Consider the following 27,370-nt stretch of genomic DNA (forward strand, 5'->3'; position numbering starts at 1 on the left):
TTTAAGGCCATGGAGCGGAAATTCAGCATCGATCCAGAACTACAGCATCATTACCAGCAGTTTATGACTGAGTATTTGACTCTCGGTCATATGGAGAAGGTACCGCCTAGCGAGGTTGCGGTTGCACCAGAGAAATCATTCTATCTTCCCCATCACGCCGTGTGGAAGGTGGATAGTACGACGACAAAGTTGCGCGTCGTATTCGACGCCTCGAGCAAGAGTGGTTCCGGGGTGTCACTTAATGACTGCCTGCTAGTTGGACCGAACGTGAACGAGTCGCTCTTTAACGTATTCCTTCGCTGGCGCACGTACAACATCGCCTTTATCGCCGACATCGTGAAAATGTACCGGTAAATTCTCATTGCCAGAGAAGATGCCGATTACCTACGAATAGTGTGGCGAAACAGTCCGGTCCAGCCACTGGAACATTATCGTTTGCTGACCGTTACCTTCGGTACGGCGTGCGCAGCGTATCAAGCTATGGCGGCTTTGCGACGGGTCGCTGAAGACAACAAGGAAGACCATCCGCTGGTAGCTGAGCGGATTCCCCGAAACTTCTATGTGGATGATCTACTTTCGGGCGCAGATTCCATCGACGACGCCAAGCTCCTCCGTAATGAAATCACCCACGTTCTGGAGAGCGCTGGCTTTGTCCTACGAAAGTGGAGCTCAAATGAGCCTCAATTGTTGGAGTGCGGTGCAATTCAAGACGAGCCCATTCCGCTAAAGCTACCCCAAGAAGATGATTGTGTCAAGGCTTTGGGAATCAGATGGATGCCTCAAGAGGACATATTTAGTTTCAAGCTCACGTTTGACATCTATGGCGCAAATACCAAGCGTCAGCTGCTGTCCGATTCATCAAAACTCTTCGATCCATTCGGTTGGATCGCGCCGGTGGTCATCCGAATGAAAATATTATTCCGACACCTGTGGCTCTATGACTTGGGCTGGGATGATCCACTTCCAGCATTCATTTTGGAAGAGTGGATTGCGTTGAAAGAAACATTGCACCATATCGAGAGGATTCAGATTAAGAGATGGATTCCCAACTTTGAAGGCAAACTGCAACTCCATGGGTTCGCGGACGCCTCTGAAGCTGCATACGCCGCTGTCGTCTACGCACGCACTATCGACCAAGAAGGAAGAATCGCAACGAATCTGGTAGTGGCCAAGACCAGGGTGGCTCCTATTCTTCAAGTTTCACTGCCAAGCTTGGAGCTGCTGGCTGCGGAACTACTCGTCGACTTGATGATTAAGGTCATGGAATCATTCTCGCACTTGGAGGTGGAATTGTTCGCGTGGAGTGATTCAGAAATCGTGCTCCATTGGCTATCTTCACTGCCAAGGAAGTGGAAAACGTTCGTGGCTAATCGAACTTCCAAGATTTTGCAACATCTTCCCAGCAATCGTTGGTTCCATGTGTCGTCAAGAGACAACCCTGCCGACTGCGCCTCGCGAGGTATCACGCCTTTGGAACTACTAACACATCCGCTGTGGTGGAGGGGCCCAAGTTGGCTCTCTGAAACAGAAGAAAATTGGCCAGTATCATTAGTTCGTGACATCGAGGAGGAAGAGCTACTAGAGTAGCGAACATCTGACGACGAATCCTTTCTGCACCAGCCGCTTCATGGATAGCAAACTTGACTTCATTTCAGGAACATACAAAGCGCTTTCTATTGGAACTTCACGTAGTCGACCAGAACCATCTAGCACATTTATTCACCCAGCACTTCGGCCTTTGGAACGTACCTTCGTCCCGTTGGCGACCCAAACGTCCGCAGTAGCTGCATCATCCAAATCCTCGAAGAAGTTCCGGTAATTTGCAATGTGGTAGGTTGCACCGGAATCCAAAATCCATTGGTCTTCCGCTTGACTATTGCATCCAGTGAGAAACGCGTAGCTATCATCATCATCTTGCTGCGATACGTGTTTGGCTTTCTGTTGCTTGGATACAGCTCCGTTTTCTTTCTCCGCCTTCCGTACTCTGAACTTTTCGCAATTTGCCTTCTGGTGACCTAACTTTTTGCAGAAGAAGCACCGGTCTTTTTCGGCCTTTGAACTTGCATAGAGAACAGCTTCAGGATTATCGCTATCATCGTTGCGCTGCTTCTTTTTCTGCCATTGATCGATGAGCTTGCCCTTCACCATATCCAGGGTCAAATCATTCTCTGGTCGAGCTTCAAGGACGGTTACCAACGTCTCGTACTCCTCCGGCAGACTGCTGAACAAAATCGCGACCAAACATTGGTCGTCAAGGATCTTTTCCGGCTGTAAATTGTTGAGCTTCTCGAACAATTCCGAGAACTTCGATACGTGCGCTTCCATATCTCAATGTTTTTCCAGGCGTTGACTACAAATTTTCCGCATCACAGAGACCTTAGTCGGTAACGTTTTCTTGACATGGAATTTTTCTAGAGCTTTCCACGCCTCCGCCGCCGATTTGGCCTTCCTTATGTGGATTAATTGGTTATCCTCCACGGCCAATCCAATCGATGCCAGCGCTTGATCATCCTTGGTCGCTTCTGGCCTTGCGTCCGCTATGGTCGTCCAATTTCCTTCCTTGGTCAGCAACAGCTTCATCCGGAAACTCCAGTTATCGTAATTGGATCCATTGAGCCTTGAAAACGACATCAGCTTGTCCGCCATTTCGTTACGAATTTAAATTCCATCTTCACCAGTTCCGATTGCACTGCCTGGGCCCATAACCTATCGGCAGAAGTGGGAACAATCGGACTGGACTCGAAATACTATTCGAACTACAATTGAAAGGAACGTCTTTATTTGTCAGTAGTATAATTTGAACTGAAGAAAATGAAGTTATGCTCTAAAAGCAAGGCATACTGCGTTGTATATACTCAACACGGATGGACAGCGTGGGCAACGGAATGGAACAGTGCCAGACTCCGGACAGGACGCCCCCTAATCTCACGGTATTTCAGTGGAGGCCCTTTCAGGAAGACCTGTGAACTCTGCCATATTCCTTCGACGGTCGAGCACGTGTTATGCGTATGTCCACAATTCGAGCACCTTCGTTGAGTCCACGGTCTGCCTGCCAGCGTACGGGACACGCTAGCAGACGTGCCCTCAACTCAAGCAGCGGTACCATAGAGGTAACTCGAAGACCAGAAGGTCCCGAAGAAACGTGCTCAACTTTTTGGCTCAGCTCTGGTACTATCTTCGGTCCGAGGGGGACGACTCTATCTACGATGCAGGAAAGATTGTGTTTTGCTGTGGCTAGCTGCGTGCACGCTGAGTAGATAGAAAGAAGATTGACGATGATTCTGAAGATTTACTGCAAAAAGATGATGCGCGATGCAAGTAGATACGAGAAATGAAAGAAGATTTTTCGAAGATTGATTCGCTAGTTGGAGATTTGTTAAGCATCTAAACTTGAGATTTAGATGTGTCGCCAAGCTAATCGATGCACCCCTCGAAACATAGGAAAATCCACGAACCCCTTATTTTATCTGTCAAACTTTCATAGTCAATCAAAACAAACAAAGTGTAGTACTAGAATTTCAACTAGAATGGGGTACGTTAGTCGATTTGCTTGGAACCAATAGGCTAGTCAAGTAAGGAGCCAATTTAAAATCATTAGTTTCCACCGGTTGTTAGTTTCCACCGGGGGTGTAGCGATCGTTGTCACTTCCATCATCGAAGCTCTTAGTGTGGAGGTGAAATCGGCAACAGGAAATGTCTGCTTCATCGTTGTTTACTGCCAGTGTGCCGCCATCAACGGATTAGCAAGAAAATTCAAGAACGACCTGACCGCCATCACTCGTGCTTGCTAGCTTCCGATTCGTCGTTGGGGCGGGGTGACCTGAATGTCCGCCCATTGAACTATTTGTTTCCACCAAATTGTAGTCCTAATTAATCCAAGAAACTTCACTCAAGAAGTCAGCTCAATTGGATGCAATCCCAAAGTTGATGGGTCGATAGGTAGGTGTGGAAGCTGTCTCCCTGGCGTCGGTAGCATTGGTGCTCAGCACGGAAAACAAGATCGACGGAAAAGAAATCAAGGAAAAAAATAGGGGGCGCATCAACAGCTAAATTTCACCTTTCAAAGCGGCCAACGTCTCCATACAGCTTTTCACCTACGCTTAGTGTTCTTGGAGCATATCGACATTTTTTGGATTGAGAGCCTGTGCCATTTTTGCATATTTGTAATTTTGCGTATTGTGTGGCATCCACAATAATGCTTTACCCTCGGGATGTCGAGAAAATTTCCAGCCTGAACATTATACTGCGAGGAACACGCTTCGGTAAGCACGTGGAGCGAAACATGTTTCCACGCCAAACGAGCGAGCGCTAGATCTCACTGAGCTACTGCGCATAGTCACTCACCGCGCTCTCTTTCGTCTACGGACCGATCGATCGTCGGTTTTCCAGCCACAGCGATGAAAGCAAAACATCAACAATGGATGCTGAGCTGTAGAAGCCCGATCTTCAGTTGATCGTCCGCCTTCGATCGAAACAGTTCGTGTTGTCAGCTGAAATTTCACCACCGCTATTGGTGATCGCGCGTTCGTTCTTCGCTGCTCGGCTTGCTTTGTTTGTTTCAATAATTTCACTCTGCTCACCGTTTGAGTTTGGGTTTTCATTCAAATCGGAAAACCTTTTTCCGCTAATCCGGCTCTTCTAGACTCGGATCGTTAATCGATAGTTGCGTGGCCTACTTTGGTTAGTTTTTTTTCGTTTTCGTTCGTTACTCAGCGTAATTTCCCCCGAGTGGGTGTGTGTGTGTCAGTCAGCACTGCAAGTTTTCCGAATCGAATCGCGTGCCGCCGAAATCGTTTGAATTTTTTAAGCTGGCAGCATACAGAATCGCAACAGAAAACAACGCCCGGTTTGTAGTGTACCCAACCAACCAATCAAGGGGAGAGCTTCGTCGTCCACCAAATAGTTTCGTGTTAAATCGCATTTGATGAAATAATGATGCGCGATGAAGAAAGATGAGGAAGCTGCGGTTGTGGCCGTGGTTGCAGTTGCCATTGGATACGACGGCGAGTCTATTTGATTATTTGAAAGATCGTGTGTTCCACCGCACATGTGCCAGCGAAGTGAAGATTGAAGAAAGTGTGACGAAGTGGAAAATTGATTGGGTGATATTTGTGTCGACCGCCCATTTTTGGTGTCATTCATTTGTGCTTCTGGTGTTGCTATTGATAATGATGGTGGAAGATTGACCGGGGGAATTATTCGTGTATTGTGATATGCAGCCGTGGTTGTGATTGGTGAATGGATTGGTGTTGTTTTGCTGATAATGCGATATTTGATCTAGTTGGAGCATTTTACTGATGATCGAAACGAGGAGTTAGTAGAAAAGAAGTGTACATGTGAAATTGGTAAGTTTAGTTTAACCAGCAGGGTCGGCGAATGACTAACCATAACCTTACACTTAATTTTTTTTAACAGCCGAGTAGTTTTGCAGTAGTTAGATCAGTCGGTAGAGGCGCAGCTACAAAGCAAGACCATGCTGGATGGGTTCGATACCCGGTAGGAATTTTTCGGGTTGGGAAATTTCTCGACTTCCCTGGACATAGATTATGATTGTACTTGCCACACAATCTACAAAAGCTGTTACGCCCTAATACCAGCTCTATCTAGAATTTACTTATGCAAAAATGGTACAGGCATCGAAAGCGCTCAATTAATAACTGTGGAAGTGCATCTAGAACACTAATAGCGAATTCGTTTATTATCGGGGTTAACACCAGTTCCAACCAGCGAAGTGAAGATTGAAGAAAGTGTGACGAAGTGGAAAATTGATTGGGTGATATTTGTGTCGACCGCCCATTTTTGGTGTCATTCATTTGTGCTTCTGGTGTTGCTATTGATAATGATGGTGGAAGATTGACCGGGGGAATTATTCGTGTATTGTGATATGCAGCCGTGGTTGTGATTGGTGAATGGATTGGTGTTGTTTTGCTGATAATGCGATATTTGATCTAGTTGGAGCATTTTACTGATGATCGAAACGAGGAGTTAGTAGAAAAGAAGTGTACATGTGAAATTGGTAAGTTTAGTTTAACCAGCAGGGTCGGCGAATGACTAACCATAACCTTACACTTAATTTTTTTTAACAGCCGAGTAGTTTTGCAGTAGTTAGATCAGTCGGTAGAGGCGCAGCTACAAAGCAAGACCATGCTGGATGGGTTCGATACCCGGTAGGAATTTTTCGGGTTGGGAAATTTCTCGACTTCCCTGGACATAGATTATGATTGTACTTGCCACACAATCTACAAAAGCTGTTACGCCCTAATACCAGCTCTATCTAGAATTTACTTATGCAAAAATGGTACAGGCATCGAAAGCGCTCAATTAATAACTGTGGAAGTGCATCTAGAACACTAATAGCGAATTCGTTTATTATCGGGGTTAACACCAGTTCCAACCCAGTGCGAAACCGAACTTTTTGTCAGTGTGAACCTCAACCTGAGCTAGGTTTTAAAAACAAACGAGCAAACTGACGTTTGTCAGAAAACAAGCAGACCCAATCTTGATACCCGATCCAGGTTGGAACTGAATAATAAACGAATTCGCTATAAGTTGAGAGTACGCAATAAGCTAATATGCGATAAGCAATAAGCTTGAAATGCGAATAAGAAGAAGAAGAACTCAATGATACTTGTGAGTAGAATGCCAAAAGAATTAGGATAATCCAAAAGGAATTCTGAAACGAATTCTATGAAAGTTCTGACGTTAATTCCAAAGGAATTCTTCCACTGAAGTTTTGAGGAAAATTTAGAGGCTATCCCTGTTATAATTTTTAGAGAACTCAAAGAAGATTTCCTAAGGAATTCTGAGGACCATTTCAAGGAATTAAGAGGGAATTCCGAAATTAATTCCATGAGAATTTTAGGAGAATAATCAATGAATATTGAGATGAGATTATTTCAGGAGAATTCTTTGCAAAGTTCATAAAATTAAAAATTTTAAGAGAGATGTAGAGTGAATCAAACAGTCTTCTGTAGAGAATTTGTATATAATTATGGAGCAAAAAGAAATATCAGAGAGAGAGTTCTAAAACGCACTCTGAGAAAATGTTGAGATGTTTCTAAGGAAATCCTTGAAAGCATTCTTAAGAAATCCTTTGTAGAGATCCGAGAGCATCAAGATGATGCAAACATAGATTTTTTTTAAGATCACAGAAGAAAAATCAAGATTTAAGATAAAACAGAATCCTAATTCTGAGACTTCGAATTCTTATTTGCTTAGAAACCCAACGCTTCGGTCATAGGTTTTAGTTCATGGTCCATGGCCGAAACGTCGGGCAGATTAAATCGTTGTCGTTAGAGTGAGATTAAGACTTAGAAAGCCGTTAAACTAAGCAAATCACTCAAGTACTAGTCGTCACCATCACTAATATAGTAATTAATCAACTCAAACTATATTTTTCATTCATATCCTTTGTGAGTTTCATACGAAATGATAAATGAAATTGTTCGTTTCTATTGAGATTCATACTCAAGTAATATTGCAAGCTTTATAGAGGTTTTATAGCATTCTACAAGTCCAAATCATGGTCTACAGAACCCTCATAAAACCAAAATTGTTACTTGGGTAGTTATATGCATGAAAAATCATACGATGGCTGATTAACAAAAAACTGACAGTTTTTCATAGTTCGGTCGACGCAAAAAATCATACGACATTTCTATGAAATTTCGTTTGATTAATAATCTCAGTGTAAGAGCAGGCTTGCTGAAACTCCTCAAACTCACTGGAGGTTTTAAAACACTCTTGTCCTGCGAGTTTAGTCAGCCCTCACCTCGAGTGAGTGGCGGCAGGAATATGGAAGAAGTAAACAAAAACTCCTCGAGAGAAAGAGAGAGGGAGAGTGAACTTTAGCGTGAGAATGATTTGACGTGAGGTGCGCTTTTCAAGACACCGGGTGATTTTTTCGTTCGACGCAAGAAGCTCAGAGCTCACCCAGAGTGAGAGTAAGAGCGTGTGATAGAAAACAAGAACATGAATGGCAGCAAACCTCACTCTCATTTTATCCCCTTTCGCTCACAAGCTCTGACGCTCAGTGGAATGATTTGGTAGTAGGCATTTTACTCCTCAGAAAAATGCTACGCTCGGCTCATTTCAATCTCGCGAGCGAGGTTCCATCAAGCCTGACTAAGAGAAACATTACCTTACCTTACCAATCAGGCTAAGGCCTTGTTGTCCTCTGCTGTCCGAAGAAGTCGTCTCCATTCTACTCGATCCATGGCCACAGTTCGCCAGCCTCGTAGTCTGCGAAGGGTCCGCAGGTCACCTTCTACTTGGTCGATCCACCTTGCCCGCTGCGCGCCTCTTCTTCTTGTTCCTGTTGGGTCGCTTTCTAGAACCATTTTCACTGGGTCTTCGTGCGGCATTCTTATGACGTGCCCAGCCCACCGTAGTCGCCCAATTTTTGCAATGTGGACGATGGATGGTTCTCCCAGCAGCTGGTGCAATTCGTAGTTCATTCGCCTCCTCCACGTTCCTTCATCCATCTGCACTCCACCGTAGATGGTACGCAACACCTTCCGTTCGAAAACACCAAGGGCGCGTTGGTCCTCCACGAGCATAGTCCAGGTCTCGTGGCCGTAGAGGACCAGCGATCTAATCAGCGTCTTGTAGACAGTCAACTTCGTGCGGCGGCGAATTTTATTCGACCGGAGCGTCCTCCGGAGTCCAAAGTAGGCACGATTCCCTGCCATAATGCGTCTTTGAATTTCTCTGCTGGTATCATTTTCGGCGGTCACCAGTGAGCCCAAACACACGAACTCATCGACCACCTCGATTTCGTCACCGTCAATCTGAAGTCGGGGTGGGAGGCTAACATTGTCTTCCCTAGAACCTCTTCCTTTCATGTATTTTGTCTTCGATGCGTTGATGGCAAGTCCAATCCACCTAGCTTCAGCCTTCAGTCTGATGTACGTTTCCGCCATCATCTCAAAGTTCCGTGAAACATTGTAATTGCTAAACTGTGAAATGTTTTTAACCCTCCGTTACTCGCGCTTATGTACTTTGTACAACACATTTAAAGATTTGCATTGCCATTTTGTTGCTGAGTTACCAATCGATCGGAAAACAATGTGTATTTCTCAAAAGCCTTGTTTTGAACCAAACAAACTAAACTTTGATTACAGTAAATGCCCAATAAAGGCGGATAATACGGAAAATGTAAATGGAAGCTGCGTCAATACTACGTGGGATTTGACAAAATTGGTTACAACAAGGAATATCTCGAGATCGTGACCAGATAGAAAGTAACTGTCTTAGGCAAAGGTTTTTTCATTTGTTATTGCTGGTGGACAGTAGTTTAGAATTTCCTCACTACGTAGCACTAGTATACTTGTGCAATTCTCGCATGTGATATATCATGAGATTCTAACCAGATAGAAAGTAAATGTCTTCGGCAAAGTTGTTCAGGAAGTCAAGATCTTTTCGTTGGTGGACAGTAGTTCAGAATTCTCTCCTGAATAACTTTGTCGAGGGCAGTGACTTTCTATCTGGTCCGAGGGGGGCGACACATCTAAATCTCAAGTTTAGATGGTCAACAAATCTCACACTAGCGAATCAATCTTCGAACAATCTTCTTTCATTTGTCGCATCTACTTGCATCGCTCATCAATTTTTTGCAGGAAACCTTCAGAATCGTCATCAATCTTCTTTAAATCTACTCAACGTGCGTGCAGCTAGCCACAGCAAAACACAATCTTTTTTGCATCGTTGATAGAGTCGTCCCCCTCGATCTGGTCAGTGTCTGGAGATATATTATATGCGAGAATTCCAAATGTATACTAGTGTCGCGTAGTGAGAAAACTCCAAAAGGCCTTGTCCTACTGAACAACTTTGTCCAAGGTAGTAACTTTCTATCTGGTGAGGAAAAATTTTATGTGCGAGAATTTTACGTGTATAGTGAATATTGAAAATTGAAAATTGATGTAGTGTTCACTTTAACAGATTCGTAGAAAATTTTTCAATCGATTGGCTTGTTTAGAATTAAACTCCATTCTCTATTGACAGAGTTATAAGTGGACAAAACCTGACTACTTTTTGTAACGCGGACGATTTTGGTTTTTTGAAATTGCATACCCAATATGTGCCGAAAGATGTAATCCCACGTCTAAAAAAATTTGTTCTGTATCCCTCGGTGTATTACTTTCAAATAGGTTTCAAATGAAAGGTAATAAGATCTATTCCAATATAAAGGATTTAGCAATGCTTTTTTTTTGCTATAATATTGTTCTTACACACCGTGCTCATCTAACAGCTTATTGCCCAAGGGTTGGTCACTCTGCACACTTATTTTGCGCCAACTTTTTTCTCAGTGTGCCGAGAGTGTCATCAGACTGAATTTTTTGTTTGTAGAATGTAATGTTTGGCAACCCGGCTAATTTGACAGTTCACATATTTTGTTTTGAAGAAACAAAACAACTAAGAAGTGGAATCCTATCCCAGATCCTAAAGCTGGGCTTAGAGTAGGCAAATCAAATGATCAATTCAGTTCAATTGAATTGGCTTGAAAAGTTGAACCTGGGTCAACTTTTTTTTTCAATTCAAGTGAGTTGTTCAAGTCAGCTGAATGGCATGGTTTACACGTTCAGTTCGCGTTCAAGTCAGTTGAATTCAACTGACTTGATCAATTGACTTGCCCTGTCTAAACCCAGCTTAACTGTCGTGACTCTCGGTTCGTTGCTCGCAAATTATCTCGGAAAAGGACTACACTGAACCTAATAAGCAACGGCTTCAGCCACCGAATCGAAGCTTCGAGCGAGAACGTTCTCCGGGGGATATACTGGATTGGAGTATGATGAGGCCTCGGATGAACTACAGGTGATGGTGGTAAGTAGACGAAAGCGAGCGTGCATCGTCAGAGGAAACTGGTCCAGATGATCTTAAGATTCTCAGTCAAAGATGCGTCGCCAGCGTTCTAGTGGGAGTTTCAACCGGAATCAGACTTCCCTGGTATAATATGGTTTAATATGTTCACACGGTCAGACAGTCCAACGATCGGACAAATGGAGAGAAGTATGATGTCTCTGGCGAAAATCGGAGCGCTGTCGATGGTAGTAAAGCAAACACCGGTGAAAATTCTACCTCCGAACATGATCCGAGTGATCATCGAAGGCGAATTCATCGATGTCAGCTACGATGAGGAACTCAATGAATGAAACTGAATGTCGGTTGGCTGATGGACGAAGTGGTAAAGCGTTACGGAATCAAACATGGTAAACTGATGGCCACTGATAAAACTACTACGACCAGATGGTGGCCTTTGTATGGACACCGATCCCCTTACGACCTGCTATGCGGCTTGCATAATCAATTCGTACCTCATAGAGTTCTGAAAGCTGTGTTCGGATCAGTTCTGTTGCGACGAATGCGTCTATCGACGCGCCCCCCTGAAAGCTTCACCTCGGTCGAAAACTCGAGCGACCCAAGATGCAGCTACCAGGGTTTCGCAGCCTCCTTCCAGTAACGGTGCACGGACACGGTTTCGTGATGACGAACGAATTTTTGATGACGGGGAATTCAAACCTTCGGTGATTGACGTACACGGATAGAAATTTCCTTATACCTGTTGGCAAACTTCAGACGCCTCGCAAAATGTTAATGAAGATCATGTGTTGAATGAAATGTATAAGCGATCACACATACCTTTTATCAAAGATATTTAATTAACAAGATATCTCACTAAGGGCCTGTTCATAAACTACGTAGACAGTTTTTTGGGATTCTTGACCCCCCCTCCCCCTGCGTAGACAATTGCCCATACAAAAATTATAAAATTTGTATGGACTGTGGATAATTTTCACCCCCCCCCCCCAAACTGTCTACGTAGTTTATGGACAGCCCCTAATCAATTCCTCGAACAAGGCAATGGATACACCACCCTTATGTGATCGCAGTGCCGTCTGGTGAGCGCACATTGAAACTGTTGGGAGTCCCCCGTCAACTTCACCACCAGGGCTCAACAAATGACAGGTGTCAGCGTGGACGTTGATGATCAGCCCATGGTGGGTATATAAATGGTGATACAGCTTTGTCACTATATAGGCGAGGAGGTCGCGGGGGGGAAAAGTGCGGTTTTAGAGCAAATTGTAAACAAACTCGGTCGCTGTCCCATACAAAAATCCAACATGGCTGAATCATGAATTTGACACATTAGAACACCTATATGTAGGCACCTTGGATCAGCCGAGCGAAGAGGATGATCGATGTCATCATTATTATATTGCGGTAGCAAGAATTTCACTTCGTTATGATTGCATCGATTTTCAAATACCACATTATAAGCAAATTTCTATTGCTGATTATTCATAAAATGTATAAGTCAACTCATAAGCAGACGCCTCGCAAAATGTTAATGAAGATCATGTGTCGAATGAAATGTATAAGCGATCACACATACCTTTTATCAAAGATATTTAATTAACAAGATATCCCACTAATCAATTCCTCGAACAAGGCAATGGATACACCACCCTTATGTGATCGCAGTGCCGTCTCGTGAGCGCACATTGAAACTGTTGGAAGTCCCCCGTCAACTTCACCACCAGGGCTCAACAAATGACAGGTGTCAGCGTGGACGTTGATGATCAGCCGAGCGAAGAGGTTGATCGATGTCATCATTATTATATTGCGGTAGCAAGATTTTCACTTCGTTATGATTGCATCGATTTTCAAATACCACGTTATAAGCATCAGAAACGCTTGAGAAAACAATCACAATGCAAGCTCACTTGCTGTTTGCCGTTTTCCTAGGCCAACGCTGCTATTGGCTATTCAAAAATTACGTTGGAATAATGATTACTTTTCTATTTTGTAACGAAGGTATTTTTCAATGACGGCGAATGAAATCGTAAACTGAAGCTGCCGAAGCTGAGTGATGACGATGAGTGATGACACCGCTTCGTGTTTTGATTTGCGCTGTACCCTCCGCTCAGTGGTGTGGGTTCGTACATGTACAGATGATGGTGTGCGTGTTTTCTTCCAACGCTGCAGTTCAACGTTGTATCGTCACATACCTATTGGCGCTGTTATCTGTCTCTATAAATTCCAAAGAGTGAAGGGGGTCTGCTTTTATGCATTCTTATAGGACCTATGTGGTTTATCTTATGGAATGTATAAGGCTGATGTTTTGGCAAAAATGTATAAGTGAAACACATGAATAAAATAGTTGATTTTCGTTTCGTGTAGAGCACGGTGAGGAATACGATTGTGCGGAATGTAAGCGGCCCAACAATGCCGAGTTATACATGGTACTGTGCGGGAAATGCAAACACTGGTATCATTTCTCGTGCGGAAAGATGGATATTGCTACAGTAAGATCCAGTGATTTCATCTCTGAGAAGTGTGTACCGAAGATCCCTCCACCCCCCGCTAGTTCGATGACTGGGCTGGGAACTGAAGAAGCTGGAGGACGAAATACGTTTACGGGAACAACTGGAAGAAGAGCAGCTGCAAAAGGAAAAACTGCTGATCGAGAGGACAATGAACGTTAAGCTGCAACGAGAAAAAGAATATTTGGTACGGAAGCACGAGCTGCTTCGCCAACACGACGATGATTTGGCAAGCGTGCGAAGCGGATGAAGCAGTCGGAGCCAGACAAGCAGCAGACAGAAGATGGAAGCGTGGTTCGAACAACAAACATCCACCCACGGTGACCCCGCTATCGACTCACACGCTACCCGATCAACACTACAGCCTGTCGGATCGTCAACGGCCCATGGAAATCAACGAATTTCCCGAACGTAGTAACCAGCGGGTCCCAGCTGGAATTACGGAATTGATCCCTCGCACCACGGTCGGTATTTCCATTGGGGACAGTCCGGAGATCGAAGACGATTTCGCGAAGGAACCATTCGGACAGCAACAACGGCATGCCGGTTTTCAAGTGAATGTCCATCTTCTACCGATAGTTAACATCCAGTCGTATGTTCGCCTTCTGGACGAAGTACAGGCTCAAAGTTCGGAGAACACCCGCTGATTATGGACAAACTTTTGAGTGTCGCCCCTAAGCTTATGGGAACCATACCATATACAATGTGGCAACGCGAGAAAAACGAGGCAGCATTTTCAACAGCAGCGCGAGCAGAAGTTAATCCATTTAGTGAGGCAATCCGAGGAACAGCGGGAGCGGGACAGGCAACGTATGCAACAAATCGAAGCCATGCTGGAGAAGCAGCACGACGTCGAGCGAAATATCAAAGAGAGAATGATGTCCGGAGGAAGAGAGAACTGAAGCTGGTGAACCGACTGAAGCTTTTCGAGCAACAGTACGCCCAAGAGCAAGCCAGGCTAACAAAAGAGAAGCAGTCATTCCTGGTAAAGGAGCAGCATTGATCGAACGGTTGGAAGCTCTACATCTGAGCTACAACACATCGGCAGCGGAACAGCGCTGAGCGGCCGGACAGTTCTCGGCAGTGGAAAACCGGGTAAGCGTAGAAGAGCGTCAGGCGGTGCAACAGCATTCTGCGGCGGACAATCATCACTCGGTGGTGAACCTGCGCGCTGCAGCGGAACAACTTGGGAGCTCCCGAGGACCAACCCAGGAATGCGTAGCCGTGAGTACAAACCCTCCAACGGCTTCTTCTCCGCCAAACCTATGAATATTCCTCCCCTTCCCAACTTCGACCAAACTGTTATAAAACACCAAAGCCTTCCTACCGGAAGAATTCCACTATCACCCCCAGATTACAGTTCTAGATAGAGCTGGAATTAGGGCGTAACAACTTTTGTAAACAATGACTTCTCTCGATGATTTCTCGAAAGTCATGACCGTCCCTGGCAAATCGACATAACCAGCGAGTAAGGGAAGACTTACCCTACCCGATGGATTTATTGGTTTGCCTTGAATTCTTAGAAATTAACGAGAGAAGTAATTTTTTACAAAGGCTGCTACGCACTGAGTCCAGCTCTATCTAGAGTTGTACTTGGCAACGGTCATCGCCTTGATGATCACGCTCATCCCGCAAGCATACCGCGTTGACTTTTGACCTGTTTTTAGCTTATGCTTTGAAAATAGGTGCGCTGTGAGGAATCCATGGCAGAACTTTCCAGAAATTCACGGTTGAAGTTATGAAACCAAAAATTGAATTGTGTAAAACAACATTGATTAACATTTTGACACATGCACAGAGCAGGCGCAGATATAGTACAGTGTTGCTAGTAACTTTAAATATCATGAAAGTGCCCAGGTGTGCCCATCTGTATTTTTGGCACACTGTGCGGACTGACCGACCTCTTGCTCGAAACAAATTGTCCAAAATTCAAAACTCTGTTCAATTGAGTCACAATAACCGGATATCGTCACAACAGATCAATGAATGAAAAGTTTCATAATCCATTCCCACCCTCACACTCCAACTGAACCCCCGTACACAATATGAGCTTACTTCACCCTGCCAGCAAGTGATAGTTATTGTTTTTATTTTTTTTATTTTCCTCATTCTAGGTTATCCAGGTGAGACCAGCCCGCTATTTGCATATACTCACGACGACACGGTCGACTACGGCACGGACGGATATTTCCATCTACCTACATCGGTGGCTGGCTAGCATTCAACGTGCTCCATCCGCCTGGCTAGGATTAGCGAAGCTGAGCTGCAGCAGTTGCGGTTTTTGAGGTTAGAACTGACTCGGCTCGCCTACTGTACCTCGCCTAGGAACCGCATGCTCTCGTTTTTCAATCAAAGTCACCCGTTTGTGGACGAACGACGATTGCTGCGATCGGTGACCTTGGGAGGACCTACCCCTCGCTGCTGTCTAGTTACTCACGGATCTCTCTCTATCGCTGTCTCTGGTCCATTGCACCGCACCCGTGTGTCTTGATTACCGTACCTGCTATATTGACTCACGCAATTACGGCGCGTGTTTGGTTTGGAGCAGTGAAGAAAGAAAAGAAGAAGAAAAATGCCAGTTCACCGAAGCTAATATTGAAGAAGCGAAAATAATAAGTGCAAATAGCAGCTAAGACAGGTCAATGAAGTCGATGTAAAAGGTGTGTCGCGTGTGCGGATTCCGAGTTTGGTAGCTCCGGTGGCATGCATTCCAACAACGGCGCAGAGCTGTACGTAAAAGTGTAGCATGTGCGCGATCGGAGTAAATTTGTTTGTTTAATCGGAGGGTTCAGCTGTTGCGGCTGCGGATGATGCAAATCGGAATAATTTATTCAGTTGTATTCTACTTTAACCAGAAGAAGAAATGAGTAAAAGCCACCGTGTTCGTTGGTAATTATTGGTATGCGGAGAATGTGAAACGGCAAGGTGTTTGGGCTGCCGCTGGACGATCAATGAATTCGTAATTTCCGACGCATTTGAAATTGTAATTTCAAGGAAACGAGACTCCCTCCGTCATCGTTTTGCTTGCTGCTGCCCTGAAGGTGAGTTGGTCTTGTGCTAGATTTTCGTAACTATCATACCGCGGTGTACTCGGGCAAAATTCTCATTACGACCGGATCTCCTGCCCGTATGTTTTGTAGGTTTCGTTCGGCAAGACTTGTTTTTTTTTCTGTCGCTATTCTCAGCCTACTTGGACCAAATAGCTCAATCGCCTTTAGCTGCGGGATCAAGCATGCGTGTGTGTGTTTTTGTAGTTCTACATGTTTCACTCCGTGTGTTGTTTCTCTGACAATCAATTAACGACCTGTACTGGAGGTAGGTAGGCACTGGTGACGACTGTGACTGACTGGCTGGCTGACAGTTTTTGAAAATTGAAGGTTGACGCGACGACGATCGTAAAAAAAAACCTCCATGAACACAAACCAACGGGAGTGCGAGCGGATGGCCAAGAATCGCTTAATTAATCATAATTGCTCAATTTCGGAGCGATTATTACTATTAACGTACAGAGAGTGCGCTCGAAAGCTCGGACAAAGTGGATTGAAATTTATTAACTCTGCAGCGCGTGAATGTTATTTATGTGCGGAGGTAAATGGGAATGTTGACAATCTGAGCCGAGCAGTGTTTTGAGTGCGATTGAGGGTTGATTGGATTTTTGGGATTCATTGGGGCTGTTAACCGTCCCTTGTTGAACAATTTACAACTGGATATGAAAAAATGTAACACTAGAAGTTGAGCGTTGGAAATAGAAGTGGGGAAATGTTAAAATCCAAACATTTGAATAGGAAGTTGAGTATCATTTGAAATTATGGCCTGAATACTGGTTATTGAAATTGCTACTGTTTCAAAACTGAAACAGAAAATAAAGGAAAATCAGTTTATTGTAGCATTCTCTGAATCTAAATACCAACCAGGAAATATTTTCTTCTTCTTCTTGTTCGCATTTCAAGCTTATTGCTTAGCGCATATTAGCTTATTGCGTGCTCTCAACTTAGTGTTCTAAATGCACTTCCACAATTATTAATTGAGAGCTTTCGATGCCAATGCCAATGCATGAATTTGTATATTGTGTGGCAAGCAATGAAGCAAACTCCATGCCCATGGAAGTCGAGAAAATTTCCAACCCGAAAGATTCCCTCGACCGGACCGGGAATCGAACCCGGCGCCTCCGGCTTGGTAATACCATGCCTTTATTGACTAGGCTATGAGGCCCCTAGGAAATATCAGAAGAACTGATAATTTACTGATAGATTTAAAACTTTCTCAAATGCGCAATTTCGCACAAAATGAAATAATTGTAATCAAAAGTGACATAAAGGGTGTCCCACATCAAATTGCATCACGGAAAAAAACGCTATAGAAGATTATCCATTGGGTATTTTCTCTTGGAAATTTGGGTCTATAGATGAACCAGTCTAAGGCTGAAAGTCTCGTTAATAAAGGGAAAAAAAATGAATATTTGGGTAGAAGTAGTTTAGAGTGTATTGTTTACACTGTATTTTTATCGCTGTCAGTTTTTCGTAAGTTGGTAAAAATGGCGTCACCCGAAAAGCAACGTCGCGAATTGATTTTGCGCAAGCACCTGGAAAATTCTCAACTCTCTCATCGGGACATCGGAACTAAGGCCCATCGAAAAATACTGGGCTTCATGCTTCAGGCATCCCGAGGAGGTCAAATCTGAGGAAGACATGTAGAAAAAGTGCGTTTCCGTACGGAAGAAGCTGCAGCCAGATGTTTTACAGAACCTTATGAGTGGAGTTAAAGGGGGAAATACAAGTAAATTTTTTTTTTATCGATTTTTTATATTTTACTTTAAAAAATTGTTTATCCTTTGAAGTTTTTTTTATACAAAATATCTAAGCGATCAGACGAGTAGTTACCGAGATATCGATATTTATGTAACAGCGCTCCGAGCGCCGATTCCGCCTACCGCAAAACTTTAAACGCGTTTTTCTCGAAACGGTGTTTTCCAAATTGGCGGGAAAGATAACTCAAAAAGTTCTCATCCAAATGACTTGAAACCTGGTGCATCTTAAAGGAAATAGATTTTTACTCTATGTGAACCACTGATATCATAAAAAATTAACAATAAATAATTTTCAGGTCTGCCTAAAGTGGAAAAAAAAACAGTGAAAAATGCGAGGGGGACGACTCTATCTACGATGCAGAAAAGATTGTGTTTTGCTGTGGCTAGCTGCACGCACGCTGAGTAGATAGAAGGAAGATTTATGTCGATTTTGAAGATTTCCTGCAAAAAGATGAAGCACGATGCAAGTAGATGCGAGAAATGAAAGATGATTTTTCGAAGATTGATTCGCTAGTGTGAGATTTTTTAAGCATCTAGAATTGAGATTTAGATGTGTCCGCCCCCCCTCGGAAAAATCAGATTTTTTTCAGATATTTTTTTTCTAAATTATTAAATTGTTTTTTTTTGGGGTTTTTGAGGTTCACATAGAACAACAATCTTTTCTGAATAAGGTCCATTTGATAAAATTAAGTTTTGTCAATTTTTCAGGTCTCTAGAACGCCCGCCAATTACCAATCCCCACTGGAGGTGACCTCCTTCCGATGTGACCCCAAGGAGCCACAGAGGTCACACACCAATGAAAAAAATCTCAAATGTAGAGGAAGATTTAGGCAATTTAATGCAAAAAACCCCAAACGTTAGCGTTGTTTCATTTGCTCACAAAAAAAAAATCCGAAAATCGTCGAGTTTTTGACGTGTTACTTGTATCTCCCCCCTTAAGCGTAAGAAGCGAGCGTAGGTTATGGTATTGAACTAGAATGAAATAAATATGTCAAAAGCTTACTAATGGGTTATATTTTATTGTCTTAAAGTTTGAAAAGGATCAGCGTTTTTTCCGTGATGGAATTTGATGTGCACAGCTAAACAAAGTAGTGCATTCAAATTTACATTATAGATCGTGTAAATTTAAGAGACATGTCATGCAATATTCCATATATTGTATGCAACTGTCCACCTTTGTTTGCATCATTTTTTGCAAGTTGCTAGTTTACGTGAAAAGGAAGTTTTCATGCATGAATGTTTGCATGCATGGATGTTTACATTTACAATTCAGATTTTTTTTCTGTGTGGAACACCCTATATTCGATCTAAATCTTGTAAAATTTTTACAGGGATATCTAAATATAGAAAAAGATTGTAAAATCAGTTTTTCATCAATTCATTTTTATATTCCAAATAATTATTGTTTATTTTGTTATGGTGAACATCTTTGCTGACGACGTCAACTCGCTAAAATGTCAAAGAGAAGAGTTAGTTTATGTTGATTCCGATCTCATACGCTCTCAATATCATGCTTGATATTGAGTTTACAAGCTCCTTTGATATTGCGAGACTATTCACAGCTTGTAAAAATGAAACTGAGAGTTGACTTTACACAAAAATGATTCTGTTGCACATCGTTTTCTTAGAAAGAGAAAGTATAGTTTACTATCTCTCTTTACTCTTCACCGATGGCAGAAACGAAGCTGTTGCTGTCAGCGGTGACGGTAGTTTCGGATTGCATTCGGCTATAAAGCAAATATCATGAAACTCAAACTCACGGTTTGGTGAGATTTGCAGCTGGTGTGTTTTGTTTGCTTGATATTCGTAGCTACGATATCACAGCTTGTAATATCATCCGCAGTTGCTTTCTTGTTGATTTTTGTCTACGAAAATCAATCGTGATCTTGCGCATTGCACAGTGGTTTGAATGCTCAACATCACGAACATTTTTATTTGCGCCTTCAATGACGGTTTTTTCACTATGATGTCTTTAAAAGAGTTTTTGTACAAAATAAGGTGCAAAGACTAGTGATAGGTTTTAGTTCGGAACTCCAACACAGGCGGCGCTGCAAAATCTGACTTTTTAAATTTGCAAAGTTGTAGATAATTTTACTACAAAAATCAACACATCAATCCTCTATATTCCTTAGTTTTTGAGATACTTAGCGTTTTATATGACTGTTCAACAAAATTTAGTTTTTTTCAGTTTTTATAACATATTTCAAAAACTATAGATTTTAGAAGACTATAATGTTCTAAAAATATTTGTATTTTATCGAAATACAAAACTTTTTTCAAGACGTCCAAAAGTTATCGATTACACAGGCTGAGTTATTAACAAATTTAGTAAAAAAATTTACATATTTTGTGCCCTCACAGGCAAAAATCCGGCAAAATCCGGCAGGTGAATCTTGAATAGGATGAAAGCTTGTTCAAAGGTGATCTCAAATTCCATTGAAACATTTATTCCTTTTAGTATCCTCGTTGATTGTTTGGTATTTTTAAAAGGTCGTTCTGTAGTTCAGTGACTGAGCGCATTTGTCAAAGACTGAATCAAAGTAGGCTCAGGCATAATATAACAAAGTTTGGTCACACATTGATCGGTTTTGCTGCACTAAACACATATTACTTAGAAAATAATCCTTTTATAGTGAAGTGAAAGTTATGTTTTCAACATTTCCGTAGCAGCTCCGAAAAGTGAGAAAAGCATGTCTTTCAACAATGAAGGTAAGTGTAACCATGTAGTTAATAAGGTATTCAGTGTTAATTTCCAATTCTCCAATTCATGATATAAATGAGTTATCTATGGAAGTTATTTGTGTGTGACAATTTCAAAAATAGTTTAGATTATAAGTTATCAAATAAAATTTCAGTTGAAATCGACAGGCGAAAGCTTTTTAAACTGTGGAAAGAATTTAAGGGAAATGACATTGATAAATCAAACGTTGTGTCCAGAGAAGTTTTTGACTGTTACGGCATTGGTTATGTTTCAATGCCAGAAGTGGCAGCTGAAGTCAACAGTTTTGTGAAGGCGACATGCAAATATTAAAAAAAAACTGTGGAAAAATCACAACCGGACGATAGCCCCTTCAAACTACCACAGAAAGTTGTTGGTCGTTTCCCTTAGACTTCTGGATCTTCCCATCGTGGAAGAAAATTTTTTCCGTTCAAAAAAAGTAGCGAGTTGTTAAGAGACGCAAGACGTCTGCAATGCGGTTTAACTACCCAACAGATGAACTTGCATTTGCAACCCAAATGAAATTACGTGAGGATGGTAAAGAAGATGCAGCGTTCATTTTAAAACAGGCAACGCAAACAACTCCGACAAGAGCCGTGAAAATGGTTTCGGCTATGCAATCATCCAAAAATGGCTTTGTAGCCTATTCGGAGACGGAAGCTCTTGCGTTAATATTGGATCTTATATTATCGAAAGACCAATACGAAAAGCTTCGTCATGGAGCTCTGGATCGGAATGTACCTTTGTATCCGTCCTACTACAAAGTGCTGCAAGCTAAAAAGTGCTGTTCTCCCAATAAGAGGGTTAGTAGTTTCGGAAACGTCTGCAGAAGTGAAACTAAAGGATCTCTTGGAGCACACGGTAATGAGGATTGTTGATGCGAATGCGTGCATGCTGGAAAAGTTTAGTGATGACGAATTGGAGAAAATTACTTTAACGATTTAGTGGGGATTTGATGGCACAACTGGATTAAGCAAACACAAGCAAGCATTTGGCGATGATGACGGAACTAAATCCGATGCAAACATGTTTGTAACTTCCATTGTGCCGATCAAACTGGAATCAAATGGGAACATTTTTTACCAGAACACACGTCCCTCCTCAACTTGGTACTGTCGACCGCTGCGAATCCAGTATGTTTCTGAAACGACTGAAGTTACGTTGCTCGAAAGGAGTACATCGAAAGCCAAATATCGAAATGCAATCCATCGTAATTTAAAAAAAAAGAGCGGACGCTGAAAATTTCCTGCAACATGCTATTAACTATGCTCGACGTCAAAGCTATAAATTCCCTAACCGAAACAAAATCCTCACAAACTTGCTATCTGTGCGGTGCAACTCCCAAGCAAATGAACGAGATTGACCGTGTAAGAACAACAGCTGTGGACAATGACCGGTTCCAATATGGATTATGCACACTCTATGCTTGGATACAATTTTTCGAATACTTCTTACATCTATCGTACAAACTTGAAGTTAAAAAATGGAAAGTTCGTGGATATGCAGTAGAATCGGTAAAACAAAGAAAGAAACTCATTCAGCAGAAATTTAAAGTTGAAATGGGACTACTGGTTGATAAACCACGTTCTGAAGGAACAGGTTAATCATAATTAATTAATTAATTAAATTATTTCTTTTTATCGTCTTATACGGCACTCATTTTTGACAGGTAACTCGAACGATGGCAACACGGCAAGAAAATTTTCCAAAACTCTAAAAAAGCTGCTAAAATTACTGGACTCGACGAAGTATTAATAAAACGGCAATACTGTCAGTAATGTTAAAACTCTTTTAAAGACATCATAGTGAAAAAAACCGACATTAAAGGCGCAAATAAAAAAGTTCGTGATATTGAGCATTCAAACCACTGTGCTCCGGTGGTATACAAAACTCTTATGTAAGTGTAAGTAAGTAAGTATTTTACCTGGATTCACAAGGCAATTTTGGGAAAAACTCTAAGATCGTTTTGACTAGAAGTGCAAGTCAATTGTGTGAGTTCAGAGTAATTTTTTAAGTAGGTAGCTCTGTGGACAATTGTATGGCAATCGTGAAGTGGGTAAAATTGTAAAGGAATTCTGTTATAGGGGAATTCCGTGGATAATTCCAACGGCATCTCGAAAAGATTTTTTAGAGAATTTTAAGGTGAATTTCAAGTGAAGTTCCAGAAGAATTTAGAGGAGATATTGTAATGATGGGAAAATTACATTTCCATGCTAAGGAGAGATCAAGCGATTTAAATAAAAATGAAAGGAAACTTCAGTGAATTCTTTGAAAAAACTTTAAAATTCTAACCAATTTCATGACTTTTTGGAGTGTGATAAGATTTTCATTAATTTTCAAGCGTTCATGGTTTAAAATATACCAAAAGTTTACATTTTTCATGAGCTTTTGTCTAAATATAATTTATTAAATTTTAAGATACAATTTTTGAGATCTTTCAGTTTTTAACATGTTTTTGAGATTTTTTTTCAAAATTACCGGCGACTCTATCTACGATGCAGGAAAAATAGTGTTTTGCTGTGGTTAGCTGCGCGCACGCTGGGTAGATAGAAAACAGATTTATGTCGACTATGAAGATTTCCTGCAAAAAGATAATGCGCGATGCAAGTAGATGAGAGAAATGAACGAATATTTTTCGAAGTTTGATTCGCTAGTATGAGATTTGTTGAGCATCTATAATTGAGATTTAGATGTGTCGCACCCCTAGAAAATTACTTTAAAAATCATTGCGCAAATTTTTCCAAGAATCATTTTACTTTTCTCAACAACTTAGTCTCAGACGACATTTCGATCAAAATTGACGTTATAGTGCAACAATTTATTGAAATATTTTAAAGATACCATTAAAAAAAAAATCACGAGACCCAACATGGCCGAATTTTTCCAAAAATGTGAATGATAACAAACAATTATGCAAAGTTTCATGTAATTGTTGAGCTATTTGGCCTGGAACTGCTTTATTACAATTCGGTCTAATGACCGAATCCATAGCTCTGTCACGCAGTATATTACATTGAAAAAAAAGGTCGATTTGAAATGCTAAACTAATATCAACATGAAGCTTTAGTGCGATAATTTATTAGCCATAGAAAGTTCTGAAGACGGTAGGTTGATAGTTCCGCTAGAGTACGGCAGTGTGAAGAAGTTGAAATTGAGCGAAGGGCCATTGTGGCTATATCTTTTCCGGTACCATGGAGTCAACAAAGTAAAAGTAAAAGTAGAGCTGCAAAATGGAGCACATGTGATACGACAATGGAGTGATGCTCGTTAAAAAAATACCCAGAGACACTGTCTATTTGCCGTGCTAGAAACTCAAGATCATCATACAAAGTTAATGGACGTCGAAATGCCGTACCATGTTATCAGAAATAACATGGGACAGTTTCGGCAGACTATATAGTATCGACTAGCAGTGATGCAAAGAAGGACAACGAGTTCACAAACAGGCAAGCAAATTTGACAGAAGGGTGAAGAAACAGCGAAAGTTGGTGAGATCGTTTAAAAATTTTAATTTTTATTATTGCTCATAGGGGTTTTGATCTAATTTCTGTCCTACTAAGCACATCCCGCGCTTTACCTCTCTTTTCGAAATGAGTTTAAACAAAAAATGGAATATTTCTGTCAACGATGACTTTCAAATTTATTCACCTTTCTATACGTACAGGATTTGATAAAAAGTAGCAAATTGTTGAGATATTGTTTAAAATCTAATACTGCTCTTGATTCTAAATCCGTCCTTCGAGTTTCAACTCCGTCCAAACGCATTGAAACGCCAATAGATTTTTTTCGTCCTACGGATAAATGTAGAAAAAGGGGATTCGCTAGGAGCGCTTCTTTTGTTTTGAAAACAATGAGCGTAGATATTCATACAATGCGCTCTAACAGGATTTATGTTGTAGCTAATGAACTAACGCATCGGAACAAACCTATTATTGATTTGTGCACGGTGAAATCATTGATATTATTGATCTTTTCTGATCGATAGAACGCAAATGGGCGATTACGACGAAGTAGCGCTCTACCCTAAATACATATACAAAACAATGCTGGGATTGGAAAGGACTGCACCCGATTGAAGCGATTTGTACAGGTAGATTAGGAATGCCAACTCCCTGTTGATAACAAGGACGGGCTCTTTTCCCCACTCATTGGGGCATCTTCCTGTTTGGGGGATTGTCTTTTTGGCCAATTGTGCGATCATGTTGCTGTAAGGAGATTCTTTACTGTTCCGTAGATGAGTATAGGTGGCTTTGCCTATCGATCCACCAGCATTGTCTCGCATGACCTCGCTGCGTATTTACCGACTGAGCTAAGGGAGGCCCCAACCTATCAACGGATCCTGGATATATGAGGCTCGAATCCTAGATTATAGAAACATAGATTTTCAGTATGGACCCACTAAGAGCGTCGACTCATAAAGGGTTCACTGTACGTGTATACAGCCCGATATTAACTCTTGTAGTCCTCCGAAACAGCTGCTGGATGGCGACGGTGTCAACAACTCGCACCAACACAAAAATCAACACGCAATCGGTGTATCAACTTGACAACAGGTTTCCATATTTAGTCTACCAGAGAATTTCCTATATGGACTGCGGATTACGAGAAACAAACTTCCATCGTCTAATCCACTCCGTATGTGTGAGAAACCACCAGCTGTCCGATTTTCGACACTCGCGATCTCTCGGCTTCCGATCGATAGTGGAACACACAAACAAGCGAATATGACGAACACAAACAGTCATCTGGAGGTTACCACGATTTCATACTGATCGATCAACTCAATCAGCGGGTTCCCCCAACATAACTTCGGGAAAGGAACTGACCAAAGCGTCAATGACATTGGCCATTTGGACATTCGAAGCTTTGAAGATCTGCCGGTGAAGATAGCAACCCGACCAGCAGCAAGTGTGAAACAGGTCCTAGCCTACTGCTGATCGTATTAGGCGACCCCTAAGGTCAAGGCCAGCTGAGACGGAACCTCACGTGCTTGCTCGGCACTTTGTCATCATCATCATCATCCACATCATAGTAACCCAGTTGATGGCGCAGAGTGTGTAAACAACAATTGACTCGTGTTCCGTCCCCGTGTAGGTTGGTACTTATTTGATGTTTTAATTCATTCGCAACCAAGCGTCGCGTCGCGTCGTGCCGAGGTGACACTAATGCAGACAGATGCTGCCACCTTTTGCCACGTCGTAAATCTTCTATTGATATGTTAATTTCCGACCCACACACGCTCGCGCTTCTAACCTCGCGAACGCGTTGATGAGCAAGTGTTATTCGCGGAATAGAGCTGTAGAGTGTAACAGTGATCGATCGCATCCAGCCAGTGTGGTCAAGTGACATCGGACCAACCCTATAGCGATGGTTGTCCACTGCATTAATACACGAGGGAGGGTCCCCAGTAGCAAAACTGTCAGTCGGTGAGTACAAATTAGCCAGTGTGTAGACGAGATAAACATATTTAGCAGTAAATTTATGTCTTCCTCTTGTTTGTAGCCCCACATGTCTGTCGTCATACAAATACAAGTGTGCACTCCTTTGTTGTAAGCCTGCACAAACGACGACGACGACGACGACGCAACGTTCGAGTGTCAATATCGGCATAGCCACTTGTGATCTTGTTAGACCTCAGACACTGAGCAGGCGGGCGGACGGACCAGGACCAGACTCTCTGCCACCGCCTGTCTGTCTGCCTGCCTGCCTGTCTACCTTTGAACTCAACCCGCTAGTTATGGTGGCGGTGCAACAAGTGCACTCAATTTGTGAATGAGCTGACTCTGTCTGAGAGAGGATCGGACCGCAATCGAAGCCTACTTGATGCTTAGCCGCGAGACAACTGGATAGAGTCGTCTTGTCTTCCTTGAACTCCAAAGCGTACGTTGGCTCCATCATCGGTTGCTTGTGCGCGAGAAATTGACTTGCTGCAATAGGGGTTTTTGTGCGGTGTTATAACATTTACAGATTAGACAGATTACAGAATTGATGGAAGGTTCGATTTCGATTTAAGCTTGAAGATGCTACTTACAAGAAGATTATCACAATAATTAGTTGCATTATCAGACTCGTACAGCGAGGGGTACCGAAAGGCTGCAATTTCTATGAGAAATGAGTTTGCTAAATGAGCATACGACTCAGCTCGACCACCTCCGATTTTAATGAAACTTTGAACATGTCTTCGGTATAGGAGATTATGTTTTTTTCACAGATGAAGAAACCATTTCTCGATTACTTTTTCGAAGGGACGTATCGGCTTTTGTAGAAAATGCATTTGATCGTTGGTTGGGTGTAACTAATAACTCGCCCACGCATACTAATACCACTATCAGGTAGGAGGAAAATGTCTGGCACCTCTATATATGCATTTAGATTAACATCAGAAGTCTTTCCTTTTTTACATATTCCGCACAAAATATACTTTCTGCCCACCCCATTCATAAAAAAAACGGTGGGAAATCGTATTAGGGGCGGGGCTTTGCAGAATATGTAAAAAAGGAGGGACTTCGGATGTTGATCTAA

At 42.2% G+C, this 27,370-nt stretch overlaps 1 protein-coding gene across 1 annotated transcript in view; it reads left to right on the forward strand.

Moving 5' to 3' along the window:
* Positions 1–5,771: 5,771 nt before the first annotated feature.
* LOC135704766 (uncharacterized) overlaps positions 5,772–27,370 on the forward strand; it is a 112,078-nt gene continuing 90,479 nt past the window's right edge. The window contains exons 1-2 of the mRNA XM_065226269.1: positions 5,772–6,016; positions 15,437–16,363. The gene's annotated coding sequence lies outside the window, so the exon portion shown is untranslated. The remainder of the gene's footprint in view (positions 6,017–15,436; positions 16,364–27,370) is intronic.

The sequence above is a fragment of the Ochlerotatus camptorhynchus genome, unplaced genomic scaffold (genome assembly GCF_037179485.1).
Source record: "Ochlerotatus camptorhynchus isolate MF236.1 unplaced genomic scaffold, CSIRO-AGI_Acam_v1.1 ptg000247l, whole genome shotgun sequence".
Classification (NCBI taxonomy): Eukaryota; Metazoa; Arthropoda; class Insecta; order Diptera; family Culicidae; genus Ochlerotatus; species Ochlerotatus camptorhynchus.